A 12,348-nucleotide genomic window follows, 5' to 3' on the forward strand; every position below is an offset into this window, starting at 1 on the left:
GAAGGTGATCCCAATGGCAAAGCCAAATATTCTATGACACCTTGGCTAGAATAATAATGAGCCAACCCATCAAACAAATATGAGAGATCTTAGACAGATGATTATCCAAGGGATAAGGAAAGCAGTACCTCTGAGTCAAAATATGAATAAAGTTTATGTAATCAAACAGAGAAAGGATGAGACTCCAACTGAGTTTATACAAAGATTAAGAGAGGCATTTAGCAAGTATTCTGTACTAGCCTTGACTGACCCTGATGGACAAACCCTGTTCAAGAGCTATTTTGTCACAAATTCGTGGCTAGACATATGGAAAAAAAACTTAAAAAGATAGAAGAAAGGATAATGAAATACATGATGAATTAATCCAAGCAAGCCCAGGAGGAATATGTCAGCAGAGAAGAGGAAGATGGAAACAGAGCTGAGTAAATCTGAACATACCCACTACTTCTGAGGCCTCTCAGACTGTGGAGCCATGCTCTCTCTCTCACCTTATCCCCCCTCTCCCCAGGATACTGCCTCTCCCCAGGCAGTATTCCCTCACTGTTGGCCCCCACCCCCAACTCACACCTTTAAATAAAGCCACATGAACTCTGCCAACATCAAGCTCCTGTCTGCTCATTAGAGTGAATCATGGGGGAATTAACCCCCTCCCCAGAACTCCACTCCAGACACCTTGATATAGAACTCAATCTCATCTCAACCCCCAAAGCTCCAGAGATCTAAAATCCAAATGACAGAAATCATCCCAAGCTATAGAGGACACCAAGGTGACAGTAGTATGAAGTCCCTGACCAGAGAAATTAGAAAGAATGTCCCTGTAAACTTTTGTAGGGGATGGCTGAAGGAAAGAGGCAAGCATCACTTAAGGCTAGTTCTGTTCCTGCAAAACTTGCTTAAGGCATAGATGTAGACTAGTGTACCATAAATTGCTCACCATGAGAAGAGACTGTGACTTTTTGAGATTTAGCCCCTAGGGAAATGAGCATAAGGGGAAGGGAGACAGAAAGTAATAGAGAAACATAAGGAAAAGAAGAGTGAAATGATCTCAGATTTCAAGAAGAAGAAAACTCAAATTAAAAATAAGCAGATAAAACAGGAAAAATATCGATGGTAGTAGAAAATGTGTCCTCTAGATGTAGTAAACAAGTTGAGACATGACAAAATGCTACAAAACAAAGGAAAATGATCCAACATTTGATGAGACAGAGGACCCTGTAATCCTCTATCACATTCAAGAGGAATAAGGAACCATAAAACCTTGTTTCACAGTGATTTTAAAAAAGAAGTGAGAATTTTAAAATGGAGATTTATGGCCTGCACAATAAAAATAATTGATGAAATTGAAAAACTGTTATATGTAATGACAAGCCACATCAAAGACAAAAAAGAGAATAGTATGGAAATGCAAGTATAAAGAAAATGTGATCTTCATCCAAGCAAAGGCCATGGATCCAGAAGTCGGGACAGACAGAAGCAATTGAAGGATTAAAGGTCCCCCAAAAGAAAATGACAATTCAAAAAACTAGAACATTATAATGCAAGAAACAATACAAGACAATTGCCCAGAACTTTTAAACATAGAAAAGAAAATATGAAAAGAAAGAATCATATATTGCCCTCAACTCCAGAAAAATGCCCAAGGCTACAAACTCTAAGACACCCAGTGGTTAAATTTAACAATTCAATTCTGAAACAACAAATTCTAGAAGTAACCAGGAGAAATCTTCAAATACAAAGGAAAGGTAATGTGAATAACCGAAGACTACTGTGGACTCACTAGAAAACACAAGAGGAAATGAAATAATGTGATCCAAAGAAAAATGGTGCTCATACAGCCCAAGGTTACCTCGCCTGCAAAACTAAGCTTGACTATAAGTGAAAAAAGATAGCCATTAAATAATAAAGAAGCATTATTTTAAAACATTCTTTAAAAAAAAAAAACAGACCTGAAGAAATAACTTTACTTCTTGAACATCCCAGAAAACAAATGCAAGAGGGGTGAAAAAATGCAGCATCCACTGTCTGCTATCCAAGGATAGAGAGAAAAGTGACAACAGAGAGACTAGGCAAGAGCTTGCTTTCCAAATGTACAGGGGACCTAGGTAAAGACTGAAATCATATGGAGTTAAAGTAGGTGAGGACAGGCTTGGGGAATTATGAATAGAACTTTCTAACATTTCACCTACAGGTGAATCAATTTTTTAAAAAATTTAGACTATATTACAAAATAGGGCAGCAAGGTGGCATAATGGATAGAGAACTGAGCTAGAAACAGGAAGAAATCATCCTGAGTACAAATCTGGGCTCAGACACTTAGTAGCTGTGTGACCCTAAGCAAGTCACTTAATCTTGTTTGCCTTAGTTCCTCATCTGTAAAATGAGCAGGAGAAGAAAATGACAAATTATTCCAGTATCTTTGCCAAGAAACCCCCAAATGGTGTCACAAATAGATACAACTGAAATGAACTGAACAACAACAAACATTAACAAAATAGGATGATGAATGAGAGAAAGGGAAGCAAGAAGATAAAGGAGACTGTGTGATGTGCCTAGGTTAAACTGAGACCCAGTAATAAGGCAACTATGACTCCTATGGTCTCTCAGGAAGAGAAGAGGCTGTAGGGGATTGGGTGAAGAAGAAGAGGAAAGGACTGAAAATAAGGGGGGGGTGGTAAAGAGTCTTGTTTGGGTGGTGCTAGGGAGATGCACAGATAAATATTCTCTTGGGTAAAAAGTAAACTGGGAAGGAAGATGGGGACTTCATGCTGATTGTGGTTTGAGAGATTTGAAAGCACTTGTTCATCATGTGGAGTGAGGGTCAATTCCTGCAGGAACAGAAGAGCATAGACCTAGGAAGGAGATTCTGAGGCAGATGGTGAAAGAATATAATCTGAAGGAGGATGGAGATCATGGTCAGCAGCATAATCAGGGACCTAAAGGGTAGGGGAGTCTTTTCCTCTCTGTCACCTGCAAGAACTGGCACTGTTCTGGGGTTGAGGCACAATGGAAAATGGGAATCTAAGGGGAAACTTCTACAAGGCAGTGGCAGACACTGCTTAGAGGGGAGAGTCCAAAATGAATACCTCCAAAGTTTTGATTCCATGAAGAATATAAAATACAGAAAGGAAATAATTAATAAAAAAATAGGTAATAAATCAGACAATAAAGTTCTAGAGTAGGCATCAGAGATGGATAATAGATAATAAAAAAAAGTAAGAAAAATCTACTCTGGAAAGAGATTTTTTGTTGTTCAGTCCAACTCTGTTTTAATCCCTATTTAGGATTTTGCCATTTCCTTCTCCAGTTCATTTTATAGATGAGGAAACTCAGGCAAAGTTAAGTGACTTGCCCAAGGAGATTTGAAATCAGGAAAATGAGTCTTCCTTGACTCGAGACCTGCCATCAAACTACCCATAGAAAAAATAATGCAAAATATGAAATTTTAAAAATTAACAAACAGAACAAATTGAAGGGGAGGAGAGGAAGGTGGAATCCACTTGACTATAAGGGGAAAAAAGAACAACGAATAACTAGATAAAAACAGTAAGAAAAGAGTGATTAATGAACAAAATTCCAAAAAGAAAAGGAGAATGAGAGGAAGGAGTGAGGAAAGAGTCTGTGGAAAGAAAGGCACCTTTAAAAAGATTAAAGTAACTGATGAGACATGGCACTGTAGTTATAAGAGAGGGGAAATAATTTGAAAAGAAAAACCAATATTAGAGACAAATAAAGGAAAATAGAAGCATAACTCTCATAAATGATTAGATATAAATGACAGTAGTTAAAAAAACAAAACCCTACCATCTGTTGCTTAGAAGAAACACATTTAAAAGACACAGACATACACAAAATAAAACTAGGATGAGGAAATAATTTATCATGTGAAGTAGATCCAAAAAAGCAAGAGTTCCAATCTTGTCATTTTACAAAGTAAAAACCAATAAGGCAACTTATTCAAAAGAATCAGACAATAAATCAACACCAATAATAAACATGCATTTCAAAAGTCTTAATATCCCAATTCATAAAGGAAACATTAAGTGAAATACAATAAGACAGAAGCAGAAAATAGTGTCATGAGACTTCAATATACTCTTTCAGATGAGTGACACAATGGACAGAGTACCAAGACTGAAGTCAGGAACTCATTTTCCTGACTTCAAATCTGGTTTCAGACACTTACTATTTGTGTGACTCTGGCTGAGTCACTTAACCCTGTTCGCTCAAGCTCTACAAAGAGCTGGAGAAGAAAATGGTAAGCCAGCCACAAAGGGGGTCACAAAGAGTTAAATAACTGAAATGACTGAACAATGAACAACCACAGAAAGATAAACAAATGAGAAAATACAGAATTACACAGCTTGCAGGAGAAATCAAAAAGACTAATGGAGTTTTCTAAATAGAACAGCAAAAAATATACATTTTTATCAGCACCACATGGAACTTTAATAATAACTGTCTATGTGTTAATACATTCTTTACAGACCATAACACAATAAAAAGTACTTGGTCACAAAAACAAACAAATAAAAAACAGACCAAATAGAGACTTAATGATAACATCCTAAATAATGAGTAGGAGAAAGAACAAATCATAGAAACAATTATTATTTGGGGAAAGAAATAACGAAACATACCAAAATTTTTGAGATGCAGCTAATGCAGTCGTCAGGGGAGAAATCATATCCCTACAAACATACATTAACAAAATAGAAAAAGAGGATTAATGAACACAAAATTGGAGATGTTGAAAATTAGAGATTAGAAAAAAATCAAAATGACAAATAAAACTAAAAGCTGGATCTCTGGAAAGACTAATAAAATTGATCATCTTTAGCTAATATAATTACATTAAAGAAAATAAAATCACTAAAATAGCAAATGAGTTAAGTGAAATCACAACAAAACAAAAAAATATTATGTAAAGTCATACACTAATAAAAATGAGAGAATACATTATTAAAAGAGATTCTTCAAAAATATAAATTATCCAAACTATTAGAACTGATGGAAATTTTAAATAATCTAGTCTTAGAGAAGGATGTAGAATTAGGTGTAAAGAACTAAAAAAAAAACAAACTACAACTACCTCCTAGTCCTCATGGTTTAAAAGGAAAATTATATCAAAATTGTGAAGAACCAGTAGTATCCATAATTCATAAATTATTCTCAGAAACTGAGAAAGCAAGCACCGTTCCAGAATCTTTTTATTCAATAAATATACCCCACCAGGAATACTTAAACCAGGGAAGACAAAATAAAAAAAGAACATTTATCATAAATGAATACTGACTCAAAAAAAATTTTTTTTAACAAAATCCTACCAAGCAGACTATAGCAATTTATCTAAAAAAATATTTCATCATGAAGAAGTTTTATTTATTCCAGGGAAGCAAGCATTGTTCAACATTAGGAATTCAACATAATCATAATAAACAAAACATCCCAAACTATGATTATCAATAGATGCAGAAAAAGCTTTTGAAAGTACATTTATTTATGCTAAAAAATAAAAACAAAGCCTCAATATATTGTATAGAAGTAATCTTTTTAAAAAATGTTGTGAAAAGCATTTATCTAAAATCAAAAGCATCACAAGTAATAAGGATACACTGGAACCTTTTCCAATACACACAGAATGAAGCAAGGATGCCTCCTCATCCTGCTATTATTTTAGTTTTGGAAATGTTAGAAAGAGTAATTAGATAAAAGATAGAAATTAAAGGCATAAAGGAAGGTAAAGAGAAGGGAGATAAAATTATTTCTGTTGATAGTGTGGATGGTTTATTCTAGTAAATCAGCAAAGATATTAAGACAATGAATACCATCAGCATAATTGCAGACTACAAAATAAATATTCACAAATCAACAGTATTTCTATATAATAAAACAAAACACAAGAAGTAATAATAGAAAGGGAAATCCTATTGCAAATAACTACAAAATACATAAAATATCTGGAGATCAACTTACCAAAGTACACAAAAAATCTATACAGATTCAATCACAAACTTCTCCTTATAGAAATAATTAACTTAAATAGCAGAAGAAATATTCAGGGCCACTATGATAAAAAATAACTATTTTACCAAAGTTTATTTGCTGTTTTAATGTTATACCAATTATAAATAAATTTTTTAAAATGTGATAAAAATAAAATTCATTCAGAAAAAAGAGCTGGAATGTTGAAGGAAATAGAGGGAATAGTACTTCTAGCCCTCAAACTATAATATAAAGCAGCAATCATCAAAATCATCTGATAATAGTTTAAAAATGAACAAAGATCAATAGAACACATTAGAAGGAAGAAATCAAACAACAGAAATCATAACCAATTTTAAGAGGCAAATATAAATTATTTAGGAAAGAACTCCTTATTCAATAAAAAATGTTGCGGAAATGGAAAGCAAACTAGTAGAAAGTAGGCCTAAGGCACCATTTTATACCATATTCCACAATATATTCTAAATACCTATATAACCTTAATGGTAAAGAACATACTATTAAAAAAAATAGAAAAGAAGCAGGTAATATAACCTTTCCTCTCACAGTTACAAGTAAAAGATTCCAAGTATCTGTTCTAAGGCAGAAGAGAAGAAGGGATAGTGTGAACTTTAAGTTACTCCACCCTACTTCGTCTAAAAAAATCAGGAATGTCTTGTGACCTTTAGATTTCTCCACCCTACTTAATCTAACAAAATCAGGAATGTCTACAACCATACTTAATAAGAATTAAGTATCTAGGAGGATGGCCTTTGATAGATATGTGCTAGCAAATGACAAATCAGAAAAAGTTGACAGACCCCTGGGCTGTCCTAAGTCAAGCTTAAGCTACCACTGGTACAGATGAGATGCAGGAAAGTAATGTAAAACCATCTATATATTTCACGGCACTTCCTCTCTTCGAGCTCTTTCCCTGAAAAGGTGGCTCTGGCTGGCAGCATGCTGAGCATTTCCGGCATCTTGGTGTGGCTCAAGCTATTGTCTGGTTTGGCGATGAGGTTTCCCTTGATACTATACTGGGAGAAGCTGAGTAGCTAGTTCAGGTTCAGGCATCTTAGCTGAGCCCTCTTGGAGTTTTAGGCTGATTACTTTCTCCTTTACCTTCCAACACTATCCTCTTAAAAGCCTCTTATCTTCCTCCTGGCACAGGCCAGGCAGGAGAAACCCTACACCCTTTCCTTCTCCCTTCGCCTTAATTTCTTTCCTATATATTAATTAAAATCACCATAAATTTCCAGCTAACTTGGGTATTTTATTTGGGATATCCCCTGGTGACCTAAAATTAATTTAGTTTAGGTCACAATGCTAAAATTAGCCTTACAATAGGCAACTGAGGTTAAGTGATTTGTTCAGGGTTACACAATAAGGAAGTGTCTGAGGCCAAATCTGAACCCAGGACCTTCCATCTTCAGGCCTGGCTTTCTATCCACTGAATCACCTAGCTGCCCCAGAAGACTGCATATTGATTCTAAGGCAGAAAAGTGGTAAGGGCTAGACAATGGGGGTTAAGTGACTTGCCCAGGGTCACAGAGCTAGGCCAGATTTGAACCCAGGATCTCCTGTCTCTGGGTCTGGTTCTCAATCCACTGAGCCACCCAGTTTCCCCCTTTAGGAGAAGTATTCTTAACTAAACAGGAGATAGAAACACTTATAAAAGATAAAATAGTTAACCTTGATTATCCTCAAACTGAAAAGCTTTGGCATAAAATTGATTCACCTAGGATCAGAAGGGAAGGAGTTTAATGTAAAATAATTTTAAATCAATTTTCTCTAATAATAATTTGGTATTCAAGCTATAGAAATTATATATATATATATGTATATGACTAATTCCCCAGGAGATAAACATTTGAAAGATAAGAATTATCAAAAACTATCAATATATTCACAACCACATTAAAGAATGCTCCAGAACACTAATAAAAGAGAAGTAGACATTAAAACAACCTGAAACGTAACTCACATCCTGAATATTGGAGAACGACAAAAAAAAAATAACCAAGTCAACATTGTAGGGGTTTGGAGATATTAAGCACACTGACACACTGGTGGAGCTATGATATGGGATAAGCATTTTGGAAAACAATTTAGAATTATACAAATAAAGGAACTAAGCTTTCAATATCTCTAGAACAAAAGTTCCTTACCACAAGGAAGCCATTAATAAAAATACAGTTCTAGTATTCACCAAAATATTTATAGCAGCACTTTTTGTGATAAAGAATTTTTAAAGAAGCAGACAATCATTGATTGGGGAATGGCTAAACAAGAGATAGTACGTGAATATAACTGAATATTATTATAATGTAAAAAGTAATGTATGTGAACAGAAAGAAGCAAGGGAAGATCTATTGATGAAGAGTGAAGCAACTGGTGCAATACAATATACATAACTATAACAAGGTAAATGGAAAGAATTATACAGAAAAATATTTTTTAAAGTAACAAAATTATAAATATCAGCATGACTTGATATAAGACATAAATGGACACACACACAATCTATTCTTGCATGGAAGTGAGAGGATCATAGCACATTGCACATGTTTTCAGATTTTTCAGTGCATTATTCATTAATTGTGCTGATTTTTTTCCTCTTTTTCTTGTCTTTAAAAAACTTTTCTATAATATAGTAGATAATTATAATTAAAACAAAGCCTCAAAAAACTTCATTATTTTACTTTTTAAAATTTATGTATAAACAATTTTGATGATTATTTTCTGACATTTTAAAATTCAGGTTCATTCTCTCCCATTCTCTCTTCCTATTCCCCAAGGTGGCAGTTTGATAAAGGTTAAAAATAGGTGCTTTCATTCAATACATCAATAAAAACTTTTTTTTTTTTTAAGTCTGGCATCTGGTTCTAAATAGACTGAATTTAGGCCATTATTCATAATATACTATGTGGTAAGGGAATGTATTTTTAAAATTTTGTTCATACTTCCATTTGGAATATCTATGTTTATACATGGGACAGAGCTAATGGGCAAATTAGATACAGGACTTGTCATGGACACAAGAAGACAAATTCAAATCCAACCTCAGACACTTTGTAATTCTGTAATGTAGCTTTGTAATTCTGGGCATGTTACTCAATATGTTTGCTTAAAAAAGCCCCTCCGTGAAGGGGGGGAGGGGAAGGGAAAGAACATGAATCTTATAACCATAGAAAAATATTCTGAATCATCTAAATAAAATTTTCCAAAAAAAAAAAAAAGCCCCTCTTATATCACTGTCTTATCTGGGCAGAGAGATCTGAGTAGCTCAACAGAACTATGAGCTATCCCCTGCAGGTTACCCAAGACAGGCAGGTCATAGTGGAGAGTGCTAACAAAATAGATGATCCACTCAAGAAGAAAATGGCAAACTACTACAGTATATCTTTGCCACGAAAGCCCCAGGGAAAAATTAGTCCACGGGATCACAAAGAGTCAAACAGGACTAAACAATAACATGATCCTATAGGAAGTCATTGGAGACATTTATGAGCTATTTGTCAAAGGAACTGATTAAATTAATTTCTATGCAGGACAGGTTGGTGTCTCACCTGAAAATGATGATTGATTTCTAGTCAACCCTGAGTCAGTTATCTCTCTCAGGAAAAGCCTATATGTTCTAGGAATTCATTTGGGGCTACATGTTCCCTCTGAATGGGATTCACTTCTCCCCTTCTATTTCTTCTTTACTGTCTTTGGGATAAGCAGATTGGCCATTATCAAATACTATGACAAGACAGCAAGTACTGTGTAAAGTTGTTTGAATCTGTATGAATCCATACATATATTCAGAAGTGATTATTATAGTCTTCAGATATACCCACTATGGCCAGAGTGGACCCTAACAAAAGACTGTTAATAATCAGACTAAGAACTGTGCCATCTGGACTTTAAGGCCCAAACTTGTTAAAGAATACTGGAGGAAGAATTTGAAAGGACAATGCCCAAGACTCCAAAAACACTAAAGCTATCTAAAATTAGAAAAAAGGGACAAATGTGTCAAAAGCACATCCAAATATTTGCTGGCACAATTAGCTACCCAGGGGAAAAAAGCATTTTAGAGATTTCTAGGCAAGAAAGTATGAAGAAGTGTAAATCAACTCAATGAAAACATAGGGCACTGGTCACTAAAAAGAAAGGAACTAAAAAAATTGCCAGAAACTTTTTAATGGTAGCCTAAAATAAATATTTTCAAAAATTCTGGGAGTCTATTAACCAAAACATACACAAAAATTATATGAAAACAATTATTATTTTAAATGGAAAAAAGAATATTTAATAAGGAAAATGGTTGGTCTGTGTTTATACAGATTGTGTCAAAAGTCAGTGCAATTTTAAATTAAAGCTAAAAATTGCACTGAGACTTTGGTATACCCTAAATGACAGTGATGACAATCCTTTTAGAGATGGACTACCAGTGTCCCCCTCCCCCACCCCCCAGACCGAGTGCTGTGCCTCCCCCCACCCAGAGACCACATGCCATGCCCCTCCACCCCTACCCCCACAAGTGCTCCCATTGGGCTACTGGCAGAGGGGTAGGGATATGAAAAAATGTCAGGCATGGTGGAATATGGGAGGGGAGTAGCTCCAGAGACCCTCAGCCTTTCTAGTAACAAATTGGGGGTGGGGAGGTAGATGGCAACCGTGCCATAAGGTTCACCATCACTTCTATACAATAAGAAGAATATTATGTAATTTATAGGTCCACTGCCACATCAAACTATGAAAGGATTCCTTTATAGAACTACCAAAAAAATCTTGTTTTAATTAATCTGAAAGAAAAAAGAAAAAGAAACTGAAGAAAAATTATTTACCAAAAAATAGGCATGAAGGAATCTCAAAACACCAGACCTTAATCTACCATATACAACAGAGCAATAAATTCAAAAAACAAATTAAGTATTGGTTAAAAAATGGAAAAGTTAATCAGTGGAAAAGACTGGGTATCCAGGAGCTATTGATACTATTATAGTATCTAATTAATCTAAAATGTATTGAGCACCTACTATGATCCAAACACTGTGCTAGATACCATGGGTATAAATACAACAAATGCAACAATTTGCTTCCATCCTAATAGGGCAGAGAACAAGGACCTACATAAATATATAAAGAATAAGCATAACAAAAAAATACAATAAATGCAAAGTAGTGTAATGATTAAAGCTGCCTCCTAGAGATCATTCAGTCAGATAGGCCAAAGCCCAATCCAGGCTTCTTGGGCTCCTGGCCAGGAAAGATCACTAGGCCAGATATGAAAAGGCCAGCAGTTCTTGCCAAGGACAGAGAAAATACCTATCCCAGAAGAAAAGCAAGGCAGAGAGCCCTGCTCCTTTAAGTCCCTTCTCTAATAAGGTCCACGATATTACTTGTCCTGTGTCTCTAATTGGCCAGGCTTAACTTAGGTGGGGTCCCCATTTTGAAATATAGACAGGTCACTCACAAGGATTTCCTAAAACATAGCTCTAGGACTTTTACCAGCCCACCCTCTCCCAGAAAGCCATGTAGACACAACAAACATGGCCAGTCAAAGGAGAGGATGGTATCAAGAAACTTGTTTTCAAACAGAACAAGTGAGAACATTTTATATTACATTTACACAGCAGTTAAATTCAAGTTGGTTTAAGAGGGAGAACACTTCCAGAGAAAGAACTACTGGAATCAGTTGGATGTGGATCAAAGCATACTCTCTTTCACATCAGAAATGAAACCAAATGGTTTCATTTTGGAGTTTTGGTTTTGTATGAGTACACTCTTACAACAATGACCAATATGGAAATGTGTTTTACACAATAATAAAAATGAACTTTTTTTAAAAAGAGGGAAAACACTAGAAGTTAATCAGGAAAGGCTTCTTCATAGAATGTAGAGCATGAGCTATGTTTTGAAGGAAGAGAGGGATTCTATAAAGTAGAAGTACAGAGGAAGTACATTCCAGGAATGGAATGTGCAAGAACATAGATAAGAGTCTAATTTGTTTGGATCACAGAATATAGGAGGAGTCAATGACATAGAAAGATGGACTGGGGTCAAGTTGTGAAGGGCCTGAAAAGCTAAACAGGGAAGGTTGTATTTTATTCTCTAGGATCAAATATAAAGAGGAAAGGAATATGCATTTTATAGCTCCCACTATGTGCCTGGCACTGTTTTAAAAATAAGCCCTTTACAAATAGCATCTTATTTGATCAAATGGAAAACCCTTTGTTTCACACTGAAAAGCCTTCATAATCTGTGGCCCCTACCCACATCTTTACAATCTTTTTATACCTTATATCTGCCTCTTCTCCTCCACCCTTACTTTGTGATTCAGTAACACTGGTCTTCTCTGGCTGTCTCCATGACTGGAAA

The 12,348-nt window shown here is 35.2% G+C and overlaps 1 protein-coding gene across 9 annotated transcripts in view; it reads right to left on the reverse strand.

Annotated features, from left to right (window-relative positions):
* WWP1 (WW domain containing E3 ubiquitin protein ligase 1) overlaps nucleotides 1-12,348 on the reverse strand; it is a 176,164-nt gene that overhangs the window by 108,959 nt on the left and 54,857 nt on the right. For 3 of the 9 annotated variants that reach the window (XM_007488066.3, XM_007488063.3, XM_056823347.1), the window contains one exon: nucleotides 4,638-4,688. The exons of the other annotated variants lie outside the window; for them this stretch is intronic. The gene's annotated coding sequence lies outside the window, so the exon portion shown is untranslated. The remainder of the gene's footprint in view (nucleotides 1-4,637; nucleotides 4,689-12,348) is intronic. 9 annotated transcript variants of the gene reach the window in all.

Source organism: Monodelphis domestica, chromosome 3 (genome assembly GCF_027887165.1).
Source record: "Monodelphis domestica isolate mMonDom1 chromosome 3, mMonDom1.pri, whole genome shotgun sequence".
NCBI classification, from domain to species: Eukaryota; Metazoa; Chordata; class Mammalia; order Didelphimorphia; family Didelphidae; genus Monodelphis; species Monodelphis domestica.